We start from the raw sequence: 19504 nt of genomic DNA, 5'->3' as shown, positions 1-19504 counted from the left end.
ATTTTAAATAACCTTATAAATAAAGGATTTAGAAAACTGACATGGAGTGCAGAGGCATACATATCAAGAAACAAGGAATGCATGCATATACCATTGATTGATTTATTGATTGATTAAATGTTTTTGCTTATGGGATGGCGAAAGGGAAAATGTGCTTTGTGTTTCTGTTTCTTCGCAAGTTTTATTTTGCTAGCACAAGATGCGATATAAACAAGCTAGAGAAACACAACAGCGGAGAAGATGGTTTTCGGATATTGCAATAGAGAGAGATACTATATCTTAATTTTACTCATGCTTGCTCATTAATTAAGAAGCACACACACATGCCAGACAAGAAAATGGCTAGATGAATTTTTGTGCCATGTGAACTGATCCTACCATAGAGTCAACCATGATCGATGTCATTGCATATTTAGTGGCAATGCTACCATAATTTCGTGTGGCGCACATTCCTAGAAGTGGCACGCACAATCTACACGTTAAGTAAACCATGTCGTACCTATGCTATATTTACTCGGCAAGGATCTGAGTGGCGTTGCAGAAGTCGTGGGCAGCTTTTTTCGTTGCGGGGTGCTCTTTTCGTCGCAACAATAGACTGGATTTTTTTACAAGTACTGCTCCAAGAGGGCATATATGTAAATGGCAAATAGAGGCCTTAGGAGAACACTTGACATTATATAAAGCAGGCAGCACAGCATCTCTAGGGCACCCAAGGGGCAGCGGGGGGATCAAAGTTGGAAGCAAGTAGGTCCATGAGTAGGGGCCTCGGCGAGCCCCAACCCATGGACCAGTCTGGATTGTGGTTTTGGTGTCCCCATTGCCGCTTCCGTGTTCTTGAGGCGTGTGGTGTCGCGGCAACTGCACTCCAATATAATAAGAAATAATGGTACGTTAATTGTTACAACTAGTAAATAAAAAACTATTAAAGAAATATCCAGCCACCACTAACTTGCTATGCTGAGTTCTGCCCCACCGCGGCCAGTTAATCCCCGCTATAATGCTCTGCTTCGGTTGTGATTCTGGTTGTTGAGAAACCTTGTGCTTATGATCTGTATTTCAGCGCCCAATGTGTCACATGCAGCTTCGGTGCAATTACAATTAAGCTTGTAATTCCTCTTCATTTATTACTTGGGCAGAAATGTGCAGTCTTTTGTTAATTAGTTTGTATGCATGATCACCGTTTCTAAATAGAAACAAGCTGTTTAAGGTTTCCTTGTTTCGGCGGTGTCATTTTGCATAATAATATCCATGTGCATATATGTAATTGATCAGCTCCTACGTTAACGATGCGTGTGCTGCATTGCTGCGGCATGAAAAGCATGTTTTTTTTTTTCTGTAAGCCGCATTGGCCGCGCGCTCTTGGCCTTCGTGTATATATATATATATATATATATATATATATATATATTATCCAGGCTAATAGACGCGGTCAGCTGCTTGACAATGCATGACAGAGCGATAAACCTAACGTGCATGCCCAGGCAGAGAAGTTACAACGCAAACGCTCACTTCCAAAACTCTTTTTGATTACTGCAGGGCCACGATTTTGTAGCGATGCCTTCCGCTCGATCATATGCCCCTCTTATCATCCACCGCTCATGGCCGGCTAGGCCGGTATTTGGTAGCGATGCCTTTAATGTAATAATGTCTTTACGCGCTTATCGTGCTTTTTCAGTGGACGGAGCGACGGTCCGCTCGCATTATCAACGGGATCAGCCGGCCGTGAGCGGTGGATGATAAGAATAGAGTAGAATAAGTCATAATGCCTTGATACAAAATCGCGGCCCTGATCGCTTTGATAACGCGGGCGGGGCGTCGCTCTGACCCCTGACAAAGCGCGAAAAGTGCAAAAAGGAATATCATCGGAGACGGAATCGCTACAAAATCGCGGCCCGCGCGCATGTGCATCTGTGTCTGTGTTGTGCGAGTTTGCGTGCGCTGAAAATTTTTTTATTGCGCTCAGAGAAATCTGATCATGCCACTCTACATGACGCGGTGGGCAAAATGAATGAACGCCAACAATCGTGTTCATTGACCACGTATACAAAACACACAAACGATCGATGTCGAATTCATAATTACTCTCATGAGTTGGGATGTCATTTTAAGAATGCTTAAGCCTGATGCAGTTCTCAACATTTCTTATCTGTACAACTGTACAACTTTGTACCTTCCACCCATGGAGGAAGGAAACAACTTGAAAAAAAAAAGGTTTTTTTTATCTTCCTCCATGCTTCCACCCACTACTGTTGTACGGCATTGCTTTAGTAGTATTTTTCTTTTCTGTTTTGGTTTGGTTTGGGTGATGCAGTGGTGGCAGTCGAAGTCGCATGCCAATCCGCATCCATAGAATCCACGGCCATAGCCACAGCTGTCATCTAAGCGAGAACGACTGCGTTGCACTGTGTTAAGCTCGAGATGCTTGTATTCGTTGAATATGAAGTGGACATGACCACTGCGGTTGTCAGGCACACCGCAGTGCAAAACTTTAACCCAGAGAATGTCGTGGATTTCGATCCAATTGTCCTCTACGACGTGTGGTGGAACGGCGATGCGACAGAGTGCTGCACATGGCTGGTAAGTTCTACTCATTCGTTAATAAGCACACCTTAAATGTTTATACGACTAACATTTCGAACGATTTAATCTTCACCGGCATGTGCTTTGTCCCGCTCATTGTGCAGTAAGCAAATGTCCGGCGCAATCTCGTAGCGTGACTTTGGGGTTTAGGCCTGGCTGCTCGAGACGTATCTCTCCTTTGATTAGAGTCTCGGGCAGTCTGCGATATGTCTGGAAGGGTCGGCGTTATGAAATGGGGAGGGGGTGCAGCACGCACTGCCGCGGACGCTCAAGGTAGACACTGCTTCGCAGGAGGGGCCATCGGCGCAAATGTGTGCTTTTGGCAGTTAGCAGCAGAATTTTGGTTTTGGACACATAATTTTGGGCGTAAATGTTAAGCGGCTCCATATTTAGTCTGATGGAAAAACATATGCCACATGAGAACCTGTCTGCTGCATGAACGGGTATCTGTCGTGTAGTGGACGTGGGAGCCACGCTTGCAAATGCTTTGCATTCATGAAAGGATGAAACGAGAGTAATGCCAGGGGGAGACCAGAGGAACTGATATTCTGGCCTGATTTGTTATTATGACACTTGAATGTTTATCACCTAACATTGCTGCCTGTCGGCAGTGTCAGCTTTGTAATGCCTTGTTAAATGCAATGCAGAAACTGAAGAAATGGTGCTGCACACGTCGAAAAGGCTCAGAAATCTGTCCTTAGAAAAGGGCAAGAGCACCAAAGGTATGGCAACTGAAAGTTGACAAGATTTTAGATTTATATGTTGTTACTGATTTGTGTCATGTGGCTGTGCTTTATATAAAAAAAATGGCGCTACATGCTAGTATTTTTTACCCAAGCCCAAACCGCATGCGAGCGATTTTGTGCGCGACGGCGACGAGCGACGGAACAAGCCGTCGCGCAAACTGATCACTCGTTCTTGTCGCTTGATCGCTTGGTTCTGGTAATCTACAACTCGTCGCCGGAACGACTTTCTATGAGCGACTAGCCAATAGCGCGAAGCCAGAACAGGATGTACATCAGTCAAGTACAACCGATTGTCGCACGGAACAAGCGAATGACTCAATTTTGATACGCACAAAGATAAGAACCTAGTGCAAGACCTTAAGAAATATTTATGGTGCTCTTTACAGTAAAACATATCAAGTTAAACTAATAGAGCATGCGTCACACCAGTTACGGCGCGTATTTGCTGCCCTCATACCAGCAACACCGGGGAAACAGCGCTCAAAGTCATCGCTCGCGTGTGGTACGACTTGTAGGCGACGAGCGAATGCGACAGCCATCTCCGTCACGTCACTTGTCGCTGTTGCGTGCAAGATCGCGTGCATGCGGTTTATACTTAAGGCTTGTTGAAGGCCTTACAAGAGCATTGCATCTTTTTGCAAAGGAAGTGAGCTCTGCAGTGGACACAATGTAGTGCATATTTGTGCATGAAGACATTTGTGTGTGGCTTTCTATGACTTCAAATTGCACTTCCATGTCTGTGTTCATCTTATTGTGTAATTTTTACAGGAATTATAACTGCCATGGCCTCTATGGCACCTTTGTCACAGGAGCATGGTAAGAGTACATTTTTTGTACAGCACTGTTCAGTTTCAAGCACCAATTTTTTCTAGTTGTGCAGTACTTCACACTCACTGATATTCGTCCACGCTCAGCAGTGCTTACTCACCGCCACTACCTTACAAATGGACCTTTTTCCAGTAAGCGACCCCTCTAGCGGCCGTCACTTCAACTAAATTTGACGGGCAACACACACACGCTCCCACCGCTTCTCGCCTCTACGCAAAGCATGGTAGCGTTTGACCAAGCAGTCTCTTGCGACGGCTGTCCCTGCTTTTTTTTTCTTCTGTCGCTTGTGTTGCTGAAGCAGCTTCTCATTGTCCTGCTCTAGCGCGCATGTATTTGCTCACATGTAGCAATAACACATTTTACATTTACTGATGCAATGGCAGCATGCTGATGCGATGTGCAGGCCATTTGTAACCAAGATTTGAGAGATGCGCCGGCTTTTGTTCTTCAGCAGCTTGGTCAGTACTTTGACTCAACTGGCGAAGGCATGTGTGAGCGTGAAACGCGCCGTGGCAGGACTTTCTTCAGGATAAACTCGACCGTCGTTTTGAGTGGCTCGACTTGAAGGAGGCGGTCAACAGACGCATGCACGTGCGTACGAGCTTGCCCTCAAGAGCGGGCATGCAAGCAGCTCACCATGATGAACAAACAACATGCAAAACTTCTGCACACATACTGCGAGTGCACTGCAGGGCAAGTGTTGTTTTATATCGAGATATGTATCGTATATGGCATGGTACTGGGGACTAAGTGAACGCAACACAGTACGGGGGGGTAAGCAGAATGTAAGTGGACGCAACACGTTGTTTTGTCAGGTGCATAAAGCTTCATTTGCCTGCAAAAAGTAAGACTCGCGAGTTTTGCATAATGCGGCACCACGCGTGTGTCGCTTTGGCCTCGAACGATGCATTCTGATCGGCTGTGTGGCGAGATTCTTCTTTTCGTTTGGCCCCATGTAACCGTACAGCTATTTCCGCTTGCATGCGGTAGCACATTCTTAAGCCAATGGTAAAATCCGTGCGGTATACATACCCGTAGATTAAAACATCGCCGTGACTTCCGAGTCGGTCGTAAGGCGAGAAGTCCAATAATCACAGCGCCAGCATCATGCTGTTACCAGAACGCAGGCTTACCTCACTCAGCAAGAATTGCGTGATAACTCACTGATAACATGGGGTATTTTTTTTTAATTTGACCGTGCGCTCCACTTCAGTACAATGTTCACCATTCCACGCCGGTTTGTGCAATCGACGGTACAGAAAGTGCCTGCATGAGTTTTGTCGCAAACGCTGCGCCTATCGCTCGAGCGTTAGTTCACAGAGTCTTTTCATCGACAAAAGTGCTTGCAGTCTTTCCCACAAACAGCTAAGTGTTTCCTTTAACCAATATTCTTGCCCAGAACACGAGAAAAATTATTGATCAGCAACTCAAGCTCAGGAAATTGCCGCGGATCATGCAAGGGTTCACGCACTCACTTCGCACACCTGCCCTGTGATAATGGCGGCGCGGCATGTAATGCAGCTGGGGCATGCCCATGTGCATAGCTGAATTGGAAAAAGGTCCATTCATTTGAGCCTATAGGCACTCATCATCATAGATTTGCAACCGTTTGCACTTTTTCACATTTGCTCTTATGATGTCACTGACGCCTACTCATGCTAACATTGATTCATGCCCGGTCATGTCAGAAATTTCACGAGATCGAAGCCGGTTGTATATTTCACTTTTTTTTCTTGACCAAATAGATATGGTGGGCACGCCATTCAAAAGCATGCAACTGAATTTTGTTTTTAACAGAACCTAACAGTTTACCAGAAAAAGCTACCAAAGACCAACTGGTGAAGGCTACATTTTCATGCGGAGTGCTTTTTCTCAAATTTGAAAGTATCTGTGAAGCAACATAAACGAAACATGGACACGTAACTATTATTACATAGTATATACAAACATAAAGGATATAAGTCGTATGGTTTCCCTTTTTAAGAGAAAAAATGCCTTCTAAAAATTTGAGAAATGCTACATTTTACAATATTGTACAACCGATTTCACCTTTCATTTTTCAGTGCATGAAATTTTGCCGAATTTGTGCCTGTGCGTGTAGAACTAGAAGGAAAATAGTATGCAATAACCATTTGATGGCAAATGAGTGACTACGGCTTAAGCGGTCAGGCATGGGGTTCAATGGGGGCTGGGTGGGGGAATCTTCGCGACTACATTTAAACTGCAATTACACATTAAGCGGGTACGTATTAATGAGGTTTGACTGTACCCGAGTTCCTTGAGTGTAGGCAGAAATAATTACCTATGTATTATTGCAGCGTCATTGTACAGGTCATGTTTGCAAGGTACCAGTGTGTGGTATGTCCCACACAATGTTCCTGACAGACATTTTTGGTTTATATACCCCGGCAATGTGTAATGGTTACATTATGCTCTTTCGATAGCATGGGACTCCTATATTGCTTTTGAAGTCTTAAATCCTTACCTTTTATGAGACCTGGCAATTCAAGGGAAAAGTTGTACATTTTCTTTTGTAGCTGACATGGACATATTCACTGGAGAGGCCATCGATGTTGTCATCGGATCCTCAAGAGATGACGGAAAGGTAACTTTAAAAGTCATAGAACTGTTTTTTAAGGATCGATGTTACATTTACGTTCTGAAAGGGCTCGTACATTTCAGAGTGGGGAAAGAAACTGAACTATGTCCCTTTTGTTTTTCCGTTATGGATGTAAGTAGCTGTGTATGATCCACGAACTAGATTTATGGCCGAGTACCATATTTATTCAAATCTAGGCCGGTCTCACTCCTAAGCCAGCACCTGAAGGTCTGAAGCCGGTGAAAAAAGTGTTTTTCTTGAATGTAAGCCGGACAAGTTAGGGCAACAGACATAAAACGCGAACAGCATTTATTAGTCACGACCCGTCCCAGCCCATGCAGTGTTGTTGTTGCTGCTAGCCTTGTTGCTTACCTTCTTATCGTTGTCAGCATAAAAGAGCAGACAATTTTTGGTGCCATTTAGTGCACTTTAGATGCTGCACTCCTTGAAAGCATGCAATCAAGCTTCATGGTGTGTCCCATGCTGCAGTGACCCAGCTCGCCACTTGTGTTAGTTATGTGCATTTAGTACAACCTGTTGCTGTTAGCTTATACGCTTTATCACTCGGCCAGATCGCGAAGTATTTCCGCAGGCAATCCATCCTCAAAATGCTTGTTGATACAGACGTCAAGTGGCTGAGGCTGGTCCATCATGCCACCTGGTATAATAGCGATGTCCATTCAAGCTTGGGAGAGCACAGCCTTCATGCTGTCAGTAAGGTGCCCACAGTACATATCAAGGACAAGGAGACAGTTCTTGGGTGACGTTGCCATGTGATCCTAATCCACTAGTCAAACGTGGCACTCGTCATTCGCCTGTTCGCATTTGCCTGTGTGGCAGCATTTCTGGGAAAGGCTTCTTAAGCCGGCAGTGGCTTCTCTTATAAATTATGTATGCAGGCAGCTTATGTCAATCAGCTGTGCCATGCAGCATCATGATCGCATGTTGCTTTCCGCAAGTGGCCGAGCACATGACGCCCCTTTGGTGCTGTTGTCATTGGCTTGCTACACCACAGACATACCAAAATAAATGAAAAGGGGTCAGTTTACAGCACTCTACTGCAGCCACTTTTGATTGGCTGGAGTGGCCAAGTAGAAAATCTGACCCTGGTAATATGCTTGCTCTGGTATTTTTGTCTCACATAAATGTTTTAGTTGTGTTTATTGTTGCTTAACACTATTGCCACAATTTCCTGTGTAGAACAGTGTCCCATGAAAGCACAACTATGCTTGCTCTCAATGCATACAAATGTACGAGAAGTGTTTGCAGATCATCTGCATTTGCTGGTGGTAGTAAAATTAAGAGTGTGCAGAAATGACAGCAGTGGGATAGTGGGCATGAAGAAACAGTTCTGTGCGAGACTAGCTTGATGGCTCCTCTAACTAAGCCGCCATAAAGCGATCTCGGTGCTTGTGGAGATGGCCATTTTCGCTGCGTCTTCCAAGCCCATAAAAAAATTGCTGCCACACAGAAGAAATAACTATATAAAATGAAATTGTACTTCTACTATAAGTTAGATGGTGCACTGCGCTCGTAGTGACGCAGGTCTCCAAAACAGCGCGAGAAAACATAATTGGTGGACTAATCCTTTATTATGGTAATGTCACTTGTGTGATGAAATCTAGGGTTTGACGAAAACTTGTCTGGCGAGGAAAGAACATGGCTGAATAAACGTACACTCGCCAACTGAAGAACACAAAAACAACAGATTGACGTTTTGGCACCCACTACGGGTGCCTTGTTCACAATGAACGAATGCATGGTGATCTTTATTATATATGCGTTGGAAGACGTAAGGCCCTTGCGTACAACTCAGGGAGGGGGCCCCGTGTCCGGTTTATTGTGTTAGTCGTAGATTGTAGTATGCAAAATGATTCAAGAAGCTATCGGGATAATTTCTTCTCTCTTTTGATGATGAAAGCCGAATGCCAGTTAATACTGTGACCAGTCTTCTCATGATGCTCTGCTAGGGCGCTGGAAACCGTGTGTCCTTTGGCTACATCATTGCGGTGCTGCTGTAGCCTTCTTTTAAAGTTTCCCGTCTCGCCTACGTAGCACGCCTGGTAGTCCTGGCATGGAATTTTGTAGATGATGCCGGGATATTTTTCTTTTTCGAGGCAGTCTTTGACTCGGACGAGTTGTTGTTTTAGCTTGCTTGAAGGGACATGGCAGATTTGTACATCATAATCTTTGAAAATTCTTGACATTGACTCGTTCACGCTTCGTGCATAGGGGAGAGCCGCCCGTTTCCTTGTTCTCATCGGCCTGATGGGGGTTCAGCGGCACGCTTTTCTTCAGTCTTTATAAACTGGCTAGGGTAGCCATTGCTGACCAAATCCTGCGTTACTCTCTTCAACTCAGCTCTGCGTGCGTCAGTAGTCGAGCACGATCGGAATGCACGGGTGAACAGTGTAGAGGCAACAGATCGTTTGTGTCCAACGGGATGGGCCGAATAAAAGTGCAGATATTTCCCTGTGTGCGTAGGCTTCTGATAAATGCTTGTTGAAAGGCCGGATGCAGTACGCATGACTTCAACGTCAAGTAAAGCCAGGCGACCATTAACTTCTTTTTCAACGGTGAATTCTATTGTGCTTTGGAAAGCCCTCGAAGGTAAAGCCCTCACGACATTCCAGCCCGCTCCAAAATTGTTCCTGCGGTATGTCGACGATTGTTTTTCCATTATCTGCCGCAAAGACGTCGTACCTTTTCTGCAGCACTTGAACTCTTTCCAAAGCACAATAGAATTCACCGTTGAAGAAGAAGTTAATGGTCGCCTGGCTTTCCTTGACGTTGAAGTCATGCGTACTGCATCCGGCCTTTCAACAAGCGTTTATCGGAAGCCTACGCACACAGGGAAATATCTGCACTTTGATTCGGCCCATCCCGTTAGACACAAACGATCTGTTGCCTCTACACTGTTCACCCGTGCATTCCGATTGTGCTCGACTACTGATGCACGCAGAGCTGAGTTGAAGAGAGTGGCGCAGGATTTGGTCAGTAATGGCTACCATGGCCAGTTTATAAAGACTGAAGAAAAGCGTGTCATCAGGCCGATGAGAACAAGGAAACGGGCGGCTCTCCCCTATGCATGAGGCATGAGCGAGTCAATGTCAAGAATTTTCAAAGATTATGATGGACAAATCTGCCACATCCCTTCAAGCAAGCTAAAACAACAACTCGTCCTAGTCAAAGACTGCCTCGAAAAAGAAAAATATCCCGGCATCGTCTATAAAATTCCTTGCAAGGACTGCCAGGCAGGCGTGCTACGTGTGTTTTTCAGTTGGCGAGTGTACGTTTATGCAGCCATGTCACGTGTGTGAAGGTTTTTTTTTCTGTATGTGTACATTAATGTTGATGGCATAATTATGTAATCATGCAGTCCTTGGAACGCAATGCTTGTGCACATTTCTATATTGCATCTAGTGACCGCACAGATCAACCTGAAAATAAAGAGTGGTCCTACAGACAACACATGTATTTGAAATTCGGCTACCCAATGTCAAGGTAGATGTTAGTGAGTTCATCGAGCTATAGATAGCAGTGAATATTCTTGCAGATCATTGTCAATTTAACAAATTCAGCGATTGCTATTTATGCTTGGGAGATTTTTATGTGGGATTGTCTAAAAGATTTTTTAAAATTTTACTGTATAATTTCGTTCTGCTCATGCAGGTGAGCCCACTACAACTAATAAATGGCCAGAATGCCAGAAAACAGTAGAGTTGAGAAAATGCATAGTGTATATCGTCCAGTATAAAACCTGTTAGCTACAAGCTATGTATGTGTTATTATATATTGCAGGTGTATGCTGGATCCGGGCAATGAATAGAAAAGGCTGCTTGGGGGACATTGTTGCGGTCTACGTCTGACTATGTTCTGCCGTATGGCGTCCACAACGTATTGGATGCCAGATGAGCTTAAGAACAGAAGCGTGACCGGGACTTTGTCCAACAAGTCGCGATCCAAGGGAAGGACTGAGGCCAGACCAGCCGTGACACCACAAAAGTTGTCATCCTTGAAAAGTATATGAACATACTGTTCTAATGAACTGATCTACTCATGTATAGATGGCACATGCAAATAGCCACAGTAAAAGCGAAGCTAGTGCTAAAGCACTGTGTTGCGATCATCTGCTACTGAAATATTTCATGTTAAAACTGTAGAAAGAATTTGAGGCATGTGAGTTAACATGAAAAAAGTAATCTGCAGTTTGGTTATTGAAAATGCAGCTTTGCAAAAATATTTCATTGAACCGTGGGCATATTGTTGGGAACTTGCACTGTGCATGCTGGAAATTATTGTTTAGATGCTTTCATTAATTTTGTACTCGTGATTGCTTTTCTTGCGCAGGCCTCCTCCGGATCTTCATGGGCAACCGTGTCATGCCGGAAGACGAGAAAAAAAAGATTGAAAGAAGTGCGCAGGCAATTGGTGCAGAAACTCGCTGACGCGCAAAGAAGGTAGTGCTACTGGTACTGATTGCTACGGGGCTTGTCCCAAAAGTTTGTGCACTGAGCCAGCAAAAACGCGGCAGAGAATGTAGTGACATGAACTGCTCAAACTTCTGGGACAGACTTTGTATATTTACCTTACCAGCTTAGCACTTCTACCTTTCTTTGTGGAGTTAGTGCTTACCGTATTTACTAAAAAATAGGTCCAACATGAGTATAGGTCGACCACTATATATTGAATTAGTTGAGAAATTTAGAAAATTTTAGTTTGAATTAAGTCAGCCAATATCTTTCTTTAGCAGTAGTAGTGTAAACTTAAATTATTTCTCTTAAGGGTCTTGGGTGGTGGGTGGGTGCCTCAGTTTAGAGCTCCATTGGTCTCTGCAGCTTGCTGGGCTTGATCGAGAAGAGCTCTCTGGCTCTCTAGATTTTCGCTAGCAAGCCAAACGTCCCGCTGCCTGTTGCTTGGAATTTGCGCCGTTAGGGGGTGAATTTAGAATTTGGAAGTCGTTGCTTACATATCCACATTACAGGACGAGACTTGGCCCACCAAGGGAAGTGGCAGGGTGTATGCATCTTGTGAAGTATTTGGATGTATGGATATGCGTGGAGGACCACACAAATAGCGAAGGAACGAAAAAGATTAGGTCTATCTTAAAGAGACGGGAAGAGTGTGGATCAGAGAGCAAATGGCGATAGCCGATATTCTTGTTAACATTAAGAGGGGAAATGGAACTGGGCAGGCCATGTAATGCGTAGGATGGATAACCGGTGGATCATTGGTTACAAAATGGATACCAAGAAAGGGAAGCGCAGTCGAGGATGGCAGAAAACTAGGTGGGGGGATGAAGTTAGGAAATTTGCAGGCGCAAGTTGGAATCTGCTAGCGCAGGACAGGGGTAATGGAGATCGCAGGGAGAGGCCTTCGTCCTGCAGTGGACATAAGTATAGGTTGATGATGATGTGTGTTTGTAAGAAGAGCCAGTACCTGGCCTGTTTCCCTGTACGGTCTGGGTGTAGGTGGCTGTATTTTTGTCTCTTTGGTCTCCGAGGATGTCGTGCTGGTGGATCAGGGGTATTCCAGTAAAACACGTTGTGGGGCTAGTTGGTGCATAGCTTTCAAAAGATGAAGCGCCAACAGTGACAGCACATTAGGAAGGAACAAAGACAGGACAGGCGCTACTTGCAACTGTTTATTGTGGTCAAAGGTGGTTGAATATATAGCCATGGGGAGAGGGGGGGACGAAAAAGGCGGAACACTGATTGTATGAATGCGCACGCGTGAGAACACTGAAGATGTGCATGAAGGAAATGGCGAATCTAAAACTTATCTAAAAACACACTTTCATTTGTGTATATATTCAGAGACGGGGAGCTGACACATGTTTCCCCTCTCTTCCTAATCTGGTTGGCCTCCAACAATTCACGTGCCACAGAGTCTACTTTTAAACAAGATTGTAGTATCTTGAAGCCTTGCTTCACATGCTTGTTTATTTTCATTGCCGCAGGCCTTGCAATGAAGAGGCAAGTTTGAGCCATAACCATATTTCAATGAAAGCTTATGCTCCCGCAGGCGATCATTAATACATCGGCCAGTTTGGCCGACGTACTCTTTCCCACACTTCAGCGGTATACGGTATACAACTCCTTCCTCACACTTCACAAAAGGATTCGTATGTTTAATGGAACACCCTGCTTTCTTAGAGTTATCAGAACCAATCAGGCGGCACAAAGTAGCAAGTTTTCGGGGTGCGGAAAAAACCACAGGAATTTTGTATTTGACAGCGACGTGTTTAAGATTGTGCGCCACTTTGTGAGAATACGGAATCACCACTGGTTTGGCTTTCTTTTCGAATGTTTGACCTTCTTCAGTGCTTATTTTTCTTTCTTTTTTCACCTTTTTCAATAACGCCTCCGAAACTGCGCTTAAAACCGAACAAGGGAAGCCAGCCTTCCTCAATTTCAAAATCTGTTCGTCAAAGCTTCCTTGTGCCTTATGACAGCACGATTTTTTAAGGGCGGATTCGAGGCACATAGTGGCAATCGCACGTTTAACAGTCTTGGAGTGTGTAGACTCATACGGCACCAATTCCTTGTGGGCACGGGGTCGATACATCCAGCAGGAACCTTCGTCAGTAAGGGTTATGTCAAGATATAAAAACTGCAAGCTGTTATCCTTGGCTAGTTCAAAAGTAAAATCTAAACAGCACGGCAAAGGCTTAGATTTTACTTTTGAACTAGCCAAGGATAACAGCTTGCAGTTTTTAGATCTTGACATAACCCTTACTGACGAAGGTTCCTGCTGGATGTATCGACCCCGTGCCCACAAGGAATTGGTGCCGTATGAGTCTACACACTCCAAGACTGTTAAACGTGCGATTGCCACTATGTGCCTCGAATCCGCCCTTAAAAAATCGTGCTGTCATAAGGCACAAGGAAGCTTTGACGAACAGATTTTGAAATTGAGGAAGGCTGGCTTCCCTTGTTCGGTTTTAAGCGCAGTTTCGGAGGCGTTATTGAAAAAGGTGAAAAAAGAAAGAAAAATAAGCACTGAAGAAGGTCAAACATTCGAAAAGAAAGCCAAACCAGTGGTGATTCCGTATTCTCACAAAGTGGCGCACAATCTTAAACACGTCGCCGTGAAATACAAAATTCCTGTGGTTTTTTCCGCACCCCGAATACTTGCTACTTTGTGCCGCCTGATTGGTTCTGATAACTCTAAGAAAGCAGGGTGTTCCATTAAACATACGAATCCTTTTGTGAAGTGTGAGGAAGGAGTTGTATACTGTATACCACTGAAGTGTGGGAAAGAGTGCGTCGGCCAAACTGGCCGATGTATTAATGATCGCCTGCGGGAGCATAAGCTTTCATTGAAATATGGTTATGGCTCAAACCTGCCTCTTCATTGCAAGGCCTGCGGCAATGAAAATAAACAAGCATGTGAAGCAAGGCTTCAAGATACTACAATCTTGTTTAAAAGTAAAGACTCTGTGGCACGTGAATTGTTGGAGGCCAACCAGATTAGGAAAAGAGGGGAAACATGTGTCAGCTCCCCGTCTCTGAATATATACACAAATGAAAGTGTGTTTTTAGATAAGTTTTAGATTCGCCATTTCCTTCATGCATATCTTCAGTGCTCTCACGCGTGCGCATTCATACAATCAGTGTTCCGCCTTTTTCGTCCCCCCTCTCCCCATGGCTATATATACAACCACCGTTGACCACAATAAACAGTTGCAAGTAGCGCCTGTCCTGTCTTTGTTCCTTCCTAATGTGCTGTCACTGTTGGCGCTTCATCTTTTGAAAGTGGATCAGGGGTTCCTCGTAGGGATCCTCTAGCAGTTTGGTCGGCCTTCTCATTTCCCTTGTGCCCAGAGTGTGCCGGGCACTACATTATTGCGTGGTGCCATTCTAGAGTGGTGCCTAGCATGCTGTGGATTTTGTGTGGAATGGTGCCCGTTATATATGAATGGACCACTGCCTGGGAGTACGTCAGGAGCAATGGAGATTGTTCTTCTGCCTCTGCATCTTGAAAGGCCAGTGCTATGGCTGCTGCCTCCTCCGTGCAAGCCAAAGGGGTCCGAATGGAGCCAGTTATCACTGTGGACTATTGTGAATTTGTTGCCACTCTATGCACGTCCGTGTAGTATATGTCTGGATTTCTTCCATGTTTGTTTTGTAAGGTCTTTGATCGTGCTTTTCTTCTGCGTTGGTTGTGTTCCGTGCTCATGTTCTTTGGGATTGCTGAAACAAATTTTCCCTCTCCGGTATGTTAAGCAGCAAAACTGTTTCTTCCCTGCTGTATTGCCCACTCAGGGGCATCCCACCTTTTACAGCAGGACCCTTCCTAGTTCTGTTGAATTCATATGCTGTCGGTGTGCCACGACCACCACTGTGGTATATTCTTCATATGTGACGTAAATACCAAGAGCGTCCACTTCTTGATGCTCGTGTGTTTTGGTAGCTCCGGAGAAGCCTCGTATGCTGCCCTGATGATGGCGCTCACTTTGGTCATCTTGGCCTTTTTAGCCTTTGAAAAGGGAGGCGAGTCAATGCTGCAAGCTGGATCCTCTTCGTACTTGCCAGAGAAGTCATCCTTGATGGATGCTGCACAGGCGTCCTCGGCACCCCAAATGACGATGTCTTTAACGCTTTCGAGTGTGCTGTATATGCAGCATCATTTAAAACCAGTCTGAATCTCAGCTGGCAGGCCCCCTCGCACATTCTTAACCCATGTTGAGACTTTGCTTGTCTCCATTGATGGTCCCCAAACATACTTTATTAGATTTATTCCCAGCTAGCACAAAAGCGATAGAAAACTGCTTCCATACCGATTCGCCAAGACTAAATGAACGTCTGAAAGACGCACTAAAAAATCCATGCAGACCGTTTAGAAGGTGATAAACGGTCGTATATCGTTGCTAATGTCCGGCAGATATGACTATTGCAAGAAGTTCTAGAATCCTGCTTAAAGTAGTTTCGAAAAATCCTGTCTTGAAATGGGATTTTGTAAGACCATTAGAAGCATTCAAAAAATACAGATTGAATCCTGCTACAATCAGGATTTTGACATCCGTTTTCTTTCTCCCTCCCCTCTAGCGCCCCCCTCGTCTCCCTTTCCTTCCCTCTCCCCATGCCCCTGCGGCGTTTCGCCGGCCGGCGGCATGCAGCTTTGCGCTTGTGCAATACACGAAACACATACAGCAATAACATATTTTTATTGCAAAAAGTAAACACGACTAGACAAGCTAGCAATTAACATTAAATATGAGGGCCTTCGAGTAACTTCCATTACAGGTATCGACCTTGACAAACCTGGTATCGAACAGGCTGCTGGGCTGTAGCTCCTTAATTCAGCAGGTCTTCTTACTGCAAAAACATTAGGCATGTGTAAAACGTATGTTAATTGAAGCACACTTTTCTTAGTGAACATATAGTTTTTCAATGCATTGGCAATAAGCACTGCAATATATCTTGGCAATGGGCAGCACTACAATATATTGGTCCAAGCACACAGTTTTCGAGCATTCCACCTTTATTAACATGGTTCTAACATTAACCGATCACAAGTGAAATTCCCTTCTGTTGCCTTGAAGACATACTTTACACCTAACTGAAGGTGTTGCATGTACAATCGCCAACCAGTGTAAGTGTCGGCTATTTTGCTAGCTTTCAGGAGGCTGTTGTCTTGACTAGTTGGCGACTGGTAGATGACAGCAGCCTCCTAAACATGTGCGAAGTAGGTGCCAATTAGCATTCAAAGAAAGGAATAGATAATGCATTCCTGATAATGTGTACGAGAAAAGAGGTAAGTGCGGCTCTGCAAAGGCACAGCTTCAGTGTGACAGCATTGTTACACCACCCCAATTGTATTTGCCACCGATCACATAGCCAATTCAGAAATGGTGCAGGCTTGAGCATATACCTAAACACCAGTCTATCAAACACATCGCATACTTCAAATTGAGCAAATATATTGCGATTCCTTAAAGTAAAAGACAGCAGACGAGTGCAACCTTGAGTAACAGCGACTATTTGCAGCACGGCTGCTTCAAGCATATACAGTAAGAACTTCAGTTGCTTGTAATTAAACCATTAAAATGTTGCACGCCTATGACTTGCCTGTTTGAAAACCTCCACACAATAACATTGCCAAGCACTTGTAAAGAATTTTTTTACGAAAACAGTGAGTCACCCACACAGAAGGTGGGAACATAAGCCGTAATTTTTCACCCAGTTTCACTAACTTTGACCTTGGTGACATTTATAGTTACGCAATGGGTTAAAGGTTAAGCTCGTGCAGTTTATAAATCAATTATGATCTAGAGTGCTTACATATGCAATTTATTGCTTACACCGAAATGAGCCCACACACTAAAACCCACACATGGCGCGCGGCGACGATTTCATCGCCGTTGCACTTTATACGGAATATCACGGCGACGACGACGGCGGCAAAAATGCGCTCGGAGTGCCCATATAATTTCTATCGCAATAAAAGAAAAAGAACCGCGGCGTAAATTTATCTCTCTCAAATGGGAAGGTCGCCGTTACGTCGTCGCGCCGTAACACGCGTGTTCGAGTCGATGTCTCAACGCTGCGGCTGCGACGCAGAGGGAAGCAACGACGGAGGCCAACGAAACTGCTCACAACCGGCCAACGCTCGCTTCAACGGCAGGAAAAGAAAGAGAGAGGGTTAAGCTGGCGCCGGCCGGCGGCGGGCGCGCACGGAGACAGTCGAAGGTGGGGGAGCTACGAGGGAGTTGAGAGGGAGAGTGAGGGGAGCCACCGAAGCGACGGGGTCACCTCTGCTGAAGCCAAATCCGCTTCCCTGACGCCCTCCTCCCTCACCTTCGACGTGTCCGCGCGCGCCTGGCTCCCTACAGCATCGTTTTCTGCGAGCGTTGGCCGACGCGGGCATCTCGTGGCCCCTACTCGCCATCTGCTTGCGCGCCGTGGTATATAACGACTCTATTCGTACGTCGTGCTGTGGTGCACGAATACTTCAGAAATAAGTCCTTCCTTTAATTCGAACAAACTTTCGGGCTCCTTCGAGTTCGAATTATTGAGATACGACTGTATATGTGTCACGCTGAAAATTTAATTCGTACGACTTTAATATGAAATAACAGTTACCTGGGTTCTTGGAGTTCAGGAGTTTCGTGGTGGCCCTTTGGGCGGCGGCGTTTTCGTCTGCCCCTTTCGGCACCTGTAGAGGGTACATGATCGGTGTCTTCACCCTCACGCACCTTCTCTCTTGCACGTAGGTATGTGCCTGCATAGTAAGTTACAAAAAAACTCTTTATTGTTATGCTGATAAACTCGGAGCATCTATGTTTATAATGTAACAGCAGTGCCTATTACAACTGTATATTGGAATTTTTCTTTTTTTTTAACAGAATTTTGTTACTGCACAGACTTGCAAAAAGAAAACGCCAGTGCGACCTCAAAATTTATTTGTTGCATGACTGAAGCCAAAAAATGTTAGGTATCCTAAAAAAGATGCTGTAAATAGCTACACTGTAGGAATATGTTACAAAAAACAAGGCAACAGTGCACTACATATAGGGTATTTCATTTAACTTTAGCCAAACTTTAAAAATATGCAAGTGCCACGTACCAGGACAAAACCAAGGTAATGGTAGAGATATTCAGATTTTTTTGCGTTCCGCCTAGTTAGATAATTAGTTCTAATCAATTAATTAACTTCTCAATTACTATAGTTAGATGAAAAGTGTCAATCAGAAGATTGTAAAGCAACATGAGAAGCCCCTGATACCGCTTTCTGTTCCTCAATATGAGCTACATAAAGTGTTTCTCCAAGTGTGAAAGATGCCTGCCAATATCACGCAAACTGCCTCGAGGGGACAGTCGTTCGGCAGTTTTGCGTGCATTCGCGGGCATCTTTCACGCTCGGAAAAATACACGAGTGATCTCGCACAAGAGCGTTGATGGAAGAATGCTGTGGCTACGCGAAGATCGTAGCACGTCTCATCATTCTGCTCCAAACGGGAATGTCATCGTCATCCTAACGATCAATGGTCAACGAAACGTCACAGAGGTAATTTTAGACAGCTTTGGCAAACCTGAATACGCACACAATAAAAGAAACGTACGCAGACGTAAACATGCCTCTTAAACAATATTACAGATTCCAGTTAAAATCAAGGCGCTTTCATTGCACATCTTCATTACCGCCTAAAACTTCCACCTAAAGCTCCCGCCTGAAAACCGTAAATAATTAAACACGACAGGTGTCAAAGTGGCAGTGACTACTTACGTGAGCAAAGAAGATGTGGAAGGCAGTCTGGCGCTCCGCAGTTCATGAACGAATACGCGTCAGGAACTTAACGGCTGGTCCTGACAAAATAACGGTGAATGTAACGGCGAGTTCAAAAGTTACGCAATCTGGAGGGAAGCTGCGCGGAGAGCGCAGTCCGCTCGGCTGCTCAGACTGCGTCGGCGCAAGCGATGACGCCGATGAGCCGTCGCGCCACTCCTCGCTTTGTCAGGTAGCCGCTATGATACGTCGCGGCGCTGCATCCTCTTGCGACACACGCTGCTGCAATGCAGAAAAATACTCAGTGTGGCTTCGTACTCGGTACCTGAAGCACTGAAATGCTTGCTAATTTAACTAAGAAAATGCAAAATGCGGCTGCTACCATAATGCTAGCGCCACCTTACAAAGATAATTTGAAATAACAAAAGTCGAACTTTTTAATGCCTCATTCTTGGCACTTTGCGGTAGGTAGGTAGGTTCCTAACTCGCTTTATAATACAAAAAAAGTGATGTGCAACCT

General features: G+C 44.8%; 1 long non-coding RNA gene across 2 annotated transcripts; it reads left to right on the top strand.

Moving 5' to 3' along the window:
• The first annotated feature begins 1486 nt into the window (after window positions 1–1486).
• Window positions 1487–12586, top strand: LOC125941983 (uncharacterized). 2 transcript variants are annotated; one of them, XR_007464713.1, is made up of 6 exons: window positions 1487–2577; window positions 3228–3302; window positions 4095–4142; window positions 6692–6759; window positions 10555–10775; window positions 11104–12586. It is a non-coding gene; the product is annotated as an uncharacterized LOC125941983 (long non-coding RNA). The 2 variants fall into 2 exon arrangements; XR_007464712.1 differs by lacking the exon at window positions 11104–12586 and having other exon boundaries at window positions 2240–2577; window positions 10555–11091.
• The last annotated feature ends 6918 nt before the right edge of the window (window positions 12587–19504 follow it).

The sequence above is a fragment of the Dermacentor silvarum genome, unplaced genomic scaffold (assembly GCF_013339745.2).
Source record: "Dermacentor silvarum isolate Dsil-2018 unplaced genomic scaffold, BIME_Dsil_1.4 Seq795, whole genome shotgun sequence".
NCBI classification, from domain to species: domain Eukaryota; kingdom Metazoa; phylum Arthropoda; class Arachnida; order Ixodida; family Ixodidae; genus Dermacentor; species Dermacentor silvarum.
The sequence above is the reverse complement of the archived record's forward strand: the minus strand, read 5'-3'. Positions and strand labels throughout refer to the sequence as shown.